Raw genomic sequence first — 10,370 nt, 5'->3', positions numbered from 1 at the left:
TGAAAAAGACAGGTCAATTCCTTGCTCCTGTAGAGCTTAGAGGGGTAAAGCGAAAATAAAGAAATGAACCAGTGACCATTCAGGATGCGCTCAGCTACAAGTAACAGAACACGTGACATAAAGTTGTACAGAGGAAAGACTTCAAACTCTCATCATTAAAGGTCTGCGAGGAGACAGTTTCAAGATCAGCTCAGCCCTCATAGATGAGGGTCCTAAGTGCTTTGATTCTTCCAGCCCTCAGCTGTTGGCTTTTTGTCCTTAGGTTGTTGTCGTTTAGCTCCAAGGACAGGAAGACAGGGGGTCAGGGATTGGTAACTCTTCTTGATTTCTTTTTATGTCAGAAGCAAACTCTTTCTCAGAAAGCAGCCAGAGACTTCCCTTTATATCGCCCAAACTGGGTCACATGGCCATCCTAAGAAATAAGTATATGTGATTTTTGGTGCCTACCACGGGAAAGGGGATTGTCTAACAAGGAAGAAGAGGCCGGGAATGACCGTCAGCAGTCAGTAAATTGTGTTCCATGGCTTCCATATTAGCTGCTCTAGAGAAAAATTAATGGCATGGCTGTGGTTAGGCCAAATTGTGGGGTCCTGGGTGAGACATTTGTCTTTCTGATCCTCAGTTTCCCCCTCTGAAGAATGATCTCTAGGGTCCTTTCCTACTCTAATATCTCCTATTCGGGAGTCTAGTAAAACAATTTGGGTAGAGTACGAGAGAACTAGTGCTATGTTTTCAAATATGGAAATGGAGAAGGTGGGTGCCTGGGTGGTTCTGTTGATTAAGCATCTGACTCTTCGGTTCCGCTTAGATCATGATCTCAGTTTCGTGAGATTGAGCCCTGCATCAGGCTCTGCACTATGTGTGGAGCCTGCTTAAGATTCTTTGTCTTGTTCTCCCTCTGTCCCTCTCACTCTCTCTCTCCCTTCTCTTAAAAAAAAAAAAAAAAAAGAAAGAAAAAAAAAAAGGAGAAGGGGCATGAATAGAAGATATATTGGGATGATAAAATCAACATACCATAGTACTTGATTAGATGTGAAACGTGGAAGGTAGAGGCAATATGACACAGCAGCTTTCCACTTACACTAAGGGAATGAGATAATGGATCCACATCACAAGAGAGAGATTTTCAGAGAAAATATTATTTCCAGCTTTTACACTTGAAAAGTTATTTCCTGGGTGTTTTAGTCCTCTTATGGAGATGTATGACAGAACGCCCATCAACACCATCGTCATTGAAATTTAATGAGATACTTATTTATGTGATTTTTAAAAATGTTTTTCTCTCCTGCTGGACTTAAGTTTTATGAGGTCAGGAACTGTGTTTTTTCTGCTGACCATACAATCAGGCTATGTGATATGCAGTGTCTAGCACAGCCTCAATGTTCTTGCATTCATTTATTCACTCACTTTATCTGTAAATATTTATAAAAAAGAATAAATCAGGGAATCAAACAGTCTTACAATGACTTTCTTCCTTTTTTGCACAGCCGATTTTGCAATTATATATCCTCATAGCTGGACTCCACAGTTATCAGTCTTATCAATGACTTATCCTGTATCAATATCTATTTGCTCTTGTTACCATGAAGGCACACACTAGTTGTGAGAGTCTCAACTGCACTTCTGAAGGAAATTACCTCAATTTTCTCTGAAAGTTCGTAAGTGAAGAGTGGCTATGTATTGCGGTATGGTCTTAAGTAATGTTGAAAGTAGAGATTCAGGAACTGACAGAGTGACCTTTCAGTTCCGAATTGAAATGTTTGCTGTCAACAAGTGTGTTCAGGAACAATTTGCAAGTTGGTTTGAATATTCTTATTGTATTGATTTGTTTGAAAGTCCAGGGGAAAAGTCAAATTAAAGTACTGATAAGTGTCTTTTTTGAGATTCTAATTCATTCTATGAGACCAATCCATCAAAACATTATCTAAGTTATAAAGAATCAAAGGATTCCACCTTAAGAAAATAACAAATGGCGATTCATCATAAAAAGGGAAACAAGGAAACTCTCTAGATATCCTAATTTCTTTGTTAATTGAAAGGAATACAGTACTTTAGAAACTAATATTCTAAACCTTTAGAAACTAACATCAACGGAAGAGGTTATAGAAAAATAACAAATAGACCCCCCAAAATGTTCACTAAGATATTTAAGAGAACTATAATGGGTTCCTGGCTGGCTTAGTCGGTAGAACATGTGGCTCTTGACCATGGGGTGATGAGTTCAAGTCCCATGCTGGGTGTAGAGAGTACTTAAAAAATTTTTTTTAAAAAATATTTAATGGAGCTATAAAAACATTCTTTCCTCATGGCCAGCAATTATTCTAGTCTGTAAATCTATTTTTTTTAAATACTACAGAATTGTGAATGGGGATGATGATGGGGAAACCATTGGAAAAAATGATGTTTTTTGGAAACCCTTATATTTAAAACTCCATCATCCCCTAAATGTATTTCCTACAGGGAAGCAACATTAAAATATATATATATATATATATATATATATATATATATATTTATTTATTTTAGAGAGAAGGAGAGTGATTTGGGGGGAGGGCAGGGGGCAGAGGGAGAAGGAGAGAGAATCCCAAACAGACTCCATGGTGAACACAGAGCCTGATGGAGGGCCTGATTCCATGACCCTGAGATCATGACCCAAACTGAAATCAAGAGTCTGATACACAACCTACTGAGTGACACAGATGTCCTTAGAGAAGGAAATTTTAATACCAACGGTTTCATTAAGAGGTCCAGCCAGTCCACCATCCTGGGTAAAATAATGAAACTTATGTCTATACAAATTAACCCAGCTGGTATACAGGGGGTAAATTACTCAGAAGAAAAGGCCTCCTTGTGAGTCCTTAAGACTCACAGATTAATTAACTTTTGTTTTAATTGGGGAACTGAAGTCTGGATTCTACACAATCTACAGCTAGAAGAGTGGACTATAATTTCTAGGTCTGTAAACAGTCCGGATCTATTTTATTCTCACACTTTTCCCCCAGATATCAAGGAACAATTTTACTTTCAATTTTCAGTTTCGGAATTTTGCTATAATCACTTCCCAACCTAGTCTGTAAAAATTTTACATTCTCTTGCAACCACAGAATAATTTATTTGCTTAAGGTACCCAGGAGTAAGTGTCCTACCTGTGCATAATAACAGGATTATAATGTGTACAAGTTATAACATTATTCTCTCTTTTGCACATTCACAACCTATGGGACAGGCTTGCACAGAGCTCAGGGTTAAGAGAAATTGTTCCCTGGAATTAGAGAGTTGGCTTAACTGAGAGGTTGTGGACCAAAGTTCTCCTCTTCTCAAGTCTGCTATGAAGGTGCATGAGGAAGTGATGGTAAACACTGTGAATACAAGCTAGTTCCCAACTGTGTCTTCTTTCTAGACCCACACTCTGAGGCCTTTTGCTTAAGCAAAAGGCTGTGGTTGTGATACGATATGCCCTCGTATCACTAAGTCTTGGAACGTCCTCCAAGAGAGAAGAGAAAATATTTATCAGCACTAATCAATTCGAGACTCTAAGTGTTGGCCATTGCAATATACATTGTTTAATTTAGTCTTCCAATAAAGCTAAGAGGTAGGTACATGATTGTCTCCATTTTCCCTTGGAGGAGACAGTATTCTGTGGAAACATGGTAGCCCCCCACTTAATGCTTGACAAGAAGGGTAATGCATCTCTGTCCCATATTTATTGCTTCTACCTTTGGTAAGAATATCTTATTAATAATACGTTATTGTAACCAAATCTTTTTCATTATGAGAGTCCTGAACATACTTTTAATGTTATTTTACATGCAGATTGAAAATTGCCTATTCTGTGTTATATTTCTTAAACTTTCATTTGTAGGAATCAGGACAATGTTAGGATGAAAATATTTAATCTTTTTTACACATAAAGAAGACACACATAAAAATTCTATTACTGTATTTGATCATATTTTACTTAATCCAAGAAATATTCTTTAATCAAAGAGGTTCTTAGTAACTGTAGTCTAGAAATACTGTGTGTGCATGTGTGTGTGCGCGAGTGCACAATGATCTAGAATGTAGATCAGATTGTAAGTTGAAATCCTAATTCCCAATGTGATAGAATTAGGAAGTACAGCCTTTGAGAGTTCATTAGGTCATGAGGGTGGAATCCTCATGAATGGGATTATCTTTATAAAAGAGATGCTAGAGAGAACTCCCTTGTTCCTTCCATGAGGAGGACACAAGGAGAAGAACCAGGAAGCAGGCTCTCACCCGACACCAAATCTGCCAGTACCTTGATCTTGGACTTCCCAAGCTTCCAGAACTGTGAGAAACAAATGTTTTGTGTTTGAGCCACCCAATCTATGGTATTCTGTGATAGTGGCCCAAATGGACTAAGACAGTATGTGTGTGCGTGTGTGTGTGTGTGCGCACACGCGCGTGCACACGCGGACACATTTTGATGATTTAGGATAAATTCCAAATAGATGTACTTTGTCCAGTGTTTTCTCTGGTTTCCATTTCTTTTTTCCCAGTTGTCGATGCTTCATATAGTCCCACAACTCTGTTGCAATAGTTATTAGAGCCTACAGCCCTACCCCTGAAAGGAAAAGAAATGGAATTCCTTTTGATGATGCCCACCACCATTCTGATGGTGTTAGAGTTTCTCCGACATTCTAACACTCACTGATGAGGACTTGCTGAGATATTTGATATTTCAGACTTCAGTTTATCACTAATATTGCAGAATATGTCATAATAGGAAGGCTTCAGTGGTTCACAGTCAGTGCCAGAGTCCTCATTAAGAACGGGTTTCTCTGACTCAGCCAGAGATGGAGTACATTTCTTGCTTGGAATGTTCTAGTGTCATTTTAAAACACTGAATTTATAGAAGGCAGTTTCCTACTAAAAGGGAAAAAGAAAAATCCTAAAAATGCTCTTATAAAAATATTCTTTTATATACACAAATTTATTTATAGGGACAATTTCGTCTTTTCATACAATTTTACAAACATTTAAAGAAAGATTATAAAGAAAAGTTTTCTATTTTCTTTGAATGCTGAAGAATAACACCAAGAACAAATTTTTGTTTGCCTTTATTTGGTTCCATGGAATATAGGACTTGTGTTCAAAAGGAGAATACCTCAATGCCATAAGGTAGTAAAAATAAAATTATTTCTATAGAATGGGTGCTAGTATATATGTATATATATGTAGCAGTTAGATGTTTTTAAGCAAGTTTTTTTTCATATTTTGGAGACAAGGCCATTTCAAATTAGTTGATAGAAACACACATTACTTGATATCCAACTAATAATAGCCAATTCATAATAAGTGCATGATAGTTGTATAATGCTTACTAGGTGCCAGCTTCTCTTCTAAGAACTTTATAGATGTTAGCTTATTTTCATCTCACCAATAGTCCTATGAGGTGGGTATTATTGTTATTCCAGATTTATGTTTGAGAAGACTTTCACACAAGTGGTCAGTTCTTTGCCCAATCTCACATTCTAACAGAGCTGGATTTGGACGCAGGCAGTCTTACTGTATAATATGTGCTCTGAACCACTAGTCCATACTGCCTTGTTCCAACTTGAACATGAATAGTATTTTAAAACTTTGCTATGAAGTTGTAGACATACTCCTTAGGACAGTTTAATCTGTAAGTAAGGGTCTTATTTTCTTGTCTCAACCTGTTTTTTAACTGTCTTTTCATTTTTAGAGCTTTCAACTCAACCTGTGTCCACAAAAATGCCAGTAGTTTGGGACAGTAAGATGAGTTCCTCTCCTAGTAGGTTCTTAATAAATGTCTCTTAAATGAATGAAAATGTAGTTATCAGTCTTAGGGAAAGGCCGTGGCTTTCCCTTGGCTATACCAACAATTCCAAATGGAGCTGGACATTACAGGTACAATATACAATATTACAACATACAATATACAAAGGATATCTACTTTTTTTTTTCTCTTTGCTTTGCACTCTCTTTTCTTCTGGTGGAAGAATCCATCTTTTCCATGGAGAAGCCATTCCATGTGTAGCAGTGGGGCTGCTTTCCCCTGCCATTTGCTTGACCACTGCACAGGCACGAGCACATGGCCTTGGCCTCATTTTAGCTAATGAGAATACTCTTTCCCCTGTCACAGTGATTGGTGCAGGGCTGGGCATATGACCCAAGTAGGACAGAGCCTCACCTCTCTCAGCTCCAAATCTACCCTTCTTTGCCTTGCTTTGTGATCTTATAGATGGCCCCTGTAAACATATCTCTTTCACCAGCTAGCTAGTGGAATGTTAAACTTCATTAGCAGAGGACAATTAAGTGACCCTGCAAGGCAATAGCAGTAGGAAGGTAAGTCCCTTCCAGGTTCTGTTTCTCTATTATTACTGTTATTCAGGATGGAAACCTAGTGGCTACACAGGGGAATTCTAAGTATACCCTTGGGCCATGCTCTCCCCATCAGCAGCTGCCCATACCTTCTGGCAGCAGTTTATTTCTTCTACAAATCAGCTGCAGCCTGTACACACTCTCCCACCATGGCAAGCTGCTTCTGGAGACTGGCCCTGGCCAGCACCGTGGCAAGTCTCTTTTACCACCAGTCAGTTTCTGGTTCCTGTGTTAGCCACGCCCCCTTCAAAAGGCCTGAATCTCATTCTTGATGGGGAGGGGATTCCTTTAGTCCTTAGTATTTTTTTGTTCACCCATCCTAGTCTCAAGTTAGTAACTGCTTTTTTGCACCTGTTCCCTGTTCAAGGAACCGGTGTGGTTTCCATCTCCAGACTGGATTCAATAGTTTCCTCTGAAATTTATGTAGAGATTCTGGGGGAAAAAAAAAAAAGATGGTTTTTCTCTCCCCTTACTGGATCAAGAGTTCTAAGTATAAGATAAGCTGGAGCTGTTTGAGGCCATTGTCACCAAACAGAGAGAGGCTATTTTCAGTTAAAAAAAAAGAAAGATGAGGTCATATACAGAGATAAATAGATATGGAGACAAAGGAAAGTGGAGAGCAGCCATTACTAAGGACAGTTTTCCAGTCATATTACCAATAAATTCCCTCTTTTTCTTAAGCAAGTTCAAGCTGGATTTCTGTCCCTTGAAATTGAAAGAACACTAACCAGAATATGAAGTAGTTTTGCCACAAAAGAAATATTATTCACTTTTCATTTTTGGTTTTCATAGTATCTTTGATTTTCAAAAGGATCATTTATTTATTTAACTTTTATTCACAATCTCCTGAGGGCAATCTCTGAAGGCTGTTTGCTAACAGCCCTCCTTCGCTAGAGGGGGATTGGGACAACGCATGGCAGTACCCATTCCAAGGGTGCCCGCCTGAGTCTGAAGAATCTAAAGAAGACCTCCAGCTCCAGAACAAAGGGACCACCCAGCTGATGCCCGAGGATGTGTTAGAGTCATCCAACATCAATAAAGTGAAAGAGTCAAAGAAGGAATATATTAACCTGATCATTCAACAAACATTATGGAGTCTTTCCTGTACAAAGTACTGTGGTGGGTGCCAGGGATACAAAACTAAATAAACTTCCCCACTTTTAAGGAGATTGTATGAACAATGTGTTTTATTTTTTGGATCGTGATGCCTTGACATCCGGTGCCTTCTTGACCCTGGGCGGGGTGGTTCATAATCCCATCACTTTCCTTATCAGACTCTCTTACACAGGCCCACCCGTCGTAATTGACCCAGGGCCAAGTACCAGGCATCTGTGGACAGCTCCTAAACCCCAGAGGCCACTGAAATTAATCAAACTAGCCAATCCCAAACCTGCTTACCCTGCCTCACCCATTTCCCCCTGTGCAAACCATAATAAAGACTCTTGCCCACACGTTCCCCCTCTTCCTCTGTGTCTTGACAGAACACAGGGCTTCTTTGTGCATCTCCCTATGGTTTGGCATGCATGGCCCCTCCCCTTGGTGCCTGCGAATGTACCAAACCACCTTTTCAATGGCCATTGTTTCTTCATCTGTCAGCCATACTGAACTTCCCATGTTCTATTTCTAAACTCTGTTTTAAAACAGAGACCCTGTTAGGGGAAATTTAAAATCGTTTTATATTCCCAACCAATCTGAAGTTCCTTGAAAACAGAGACCGCACTCACCTTATTCACTGTTATATCCTCATCCATAACTCTCAGTTACTACTATAATTGTCCTGTGTGGATTTCCAACCATTGTTCATCTAGTATCACTTACATTCATTCCTTCTCTCTGATTTCTACCACTTCCAGTCCACTTCAGGATCTTATGACAGCTAACCAGCCTCACTCTTCTACTCATTTCCTTCATTTTTTCTTCTTTCAGGTTTTTGTTCATGGTCTGTTCAAATGGCACCAGAGCTACCAAACCTCTCCTGACCTTCTCAACGAGGTGTAGACTTTTGATTCCTTTAACTGCCATGCTGATTTTTTTTCAACCTTTCATTGTCCACTCTACCTCTTGTTCTAGTTATCTGTGTTTTATCTCTCTATCAGATTTTAAGCCCCTTGAAGGAAAGAACCATATTTTAGACATCTCTATATTCTTAGCTCCTAGTACAATGCCTGGTAGGAGGTATTTCACAACTGTTGAATGATAGACAAATACTGGATTATAAACTTCTTGAGGGCAGGGAACATGTTTTACTTCTCTGCATATCATGGAATGCCTTAAATAAGATCTTACCTATAGATGATCTATGACTTTTCAGTGAATTGAGTAAGCTTGTAAAGTAGGTGGAATAATTAGTGTTAATAATCCCATTTGACAAGAACGCCTGGGTGGCTCAGTTGGTTAAGCAGCTGCCTTCGGCTCAGGTCATGATTCCGGGGTCCTGGGATCGAGTCCCACATTGGGCTCCTTGCTTGGCGGGGAGCCTGCTTCTCCCTCTGCTTCTGCCTGCCTCTCTGTCTGCCTGTGCTCACTCACTCTCCCTCTGTCTTTGACAAATAAATAAAATCTTTAAAATAAAAAAAAAATCCCATTTGACAGATAAAGAAACTGAAGCTCAGAGAAATTCACGTTTTCCCCAAGTTTTCAAGTCAGTATGCAATAGTATAGCTGGATTCGAACCCAGGTACTATGCCTCTGCTCTGGAGCACACCTTTCCCCTGTCTGAAAGTGGAACATTCCTATGCAAACTTTCATAAGCCAAAATGGTGAGAAGCCATGAGGCAATTTTTAATTTATATGGGAAAATTTTGGAGCATTCTTAGCCCCCCCCAAAAGCCTCTCGTTGGCATTCTTAAACTTTAGGACACGTCTTGCTGGGAGATACACAAAATAAGTCAAGATAAAGCACAGATGCTCCCAGGCACCGTTTGGAACCATCTCAGCTTGAAGGTGAGATGCTCAGTGTGGTTCCTGGGGAAGGAGCTTGGTGGTTCTGCTTTTGCTGCTTGAGATGTGCATTGCTCTGTAATGGTTTTCTGCAAAAACTGTTGCGTTCTGCTTTTCTTTCACCCCCTCCCTTTGCATAAAAACAGAAATACTCTTTGGATTTCTCTCAGTTAACAAAAACAGGCAATAATGTAGGTCTTTCATAAAAATCAAAGTGGCTTAATGCAAACTTTTGATAAGCAGGGGATACCTGTATTTCTCATTATCCATCATCACAAAATAGGTGGCATAACTGAGTGATTCTCATGTGCTAGGAACATAAGGATGTCATTGAGAAGTTTGTCACAGAGCAAGGTCTTGTTCTCTATTATACACATTGTTGTGGATGGAATGCTTATGTCCTAAATTCGTATGTTGGGTCTTTACTCCCAATGTGATGGTATTTGGAGGTGGGGTGGCTGGGGGGCTCTTCAGGTCATTAGGGTAGAGCCCTTGTGATGGGTATAATGCCTTTCCAAGAGGAGGCTAGAGAGATCCTTTACTCTCTTTCTTCATGTGAGGGTACAAAGAGAAGTCTTTAGTCTGCAACTCAGCAGAGAGCTCTCACCAGAACCTGACCACACTGGCACTCTGAGCTCACAGTTCCAGCCTCCAGAACTGTGCAAAATAAATGTTTGTTGATAAGCCACTCCGTTTATAGTATTTTGTTACAGAGGCCCAGTGACAAAGACATGATTTTAACACCCTCTTGATCTTCATAAGATCAGAAATGTATCATGACTTTTGTTGACAATAGACTTGGATATATCTCCTCTATTGATTTAATAAAAGGTGAAGATTTAGAACGTCACTGCTGCCTGAGATGAGGAATTGGCAAGTATGAGGAATTTAGCATTATTTTCTTGAGAATGACACATCATATGTTGATCTGAATCTCTTTGATTTCCCAGAATTTTCGCGGGCTGTTTATGCCACACGCACCTTACCCCTACTTTGGCAATATCTCATGAGCTATTGATTAATTATTAAGCTCTGATGCAAACCCAAGTGCCAGGACTAACCAT

Source organism: Mustela nigripes, chromosome 1 (genome assembly GCF_022355385.1).
Source record: "Mustela nigripes isolate SB6536 chromosome 1, MUSNIG.SB6536, whole genome shotgun sequence".
NCBI lineage: Eukaryota > Metazoa > Chordata > Mammalia > Carnivora > Mustelidae > Mustela > Mustela nigripes.
Note: the sequence above shows the minus strand (reverse complement) of the source record.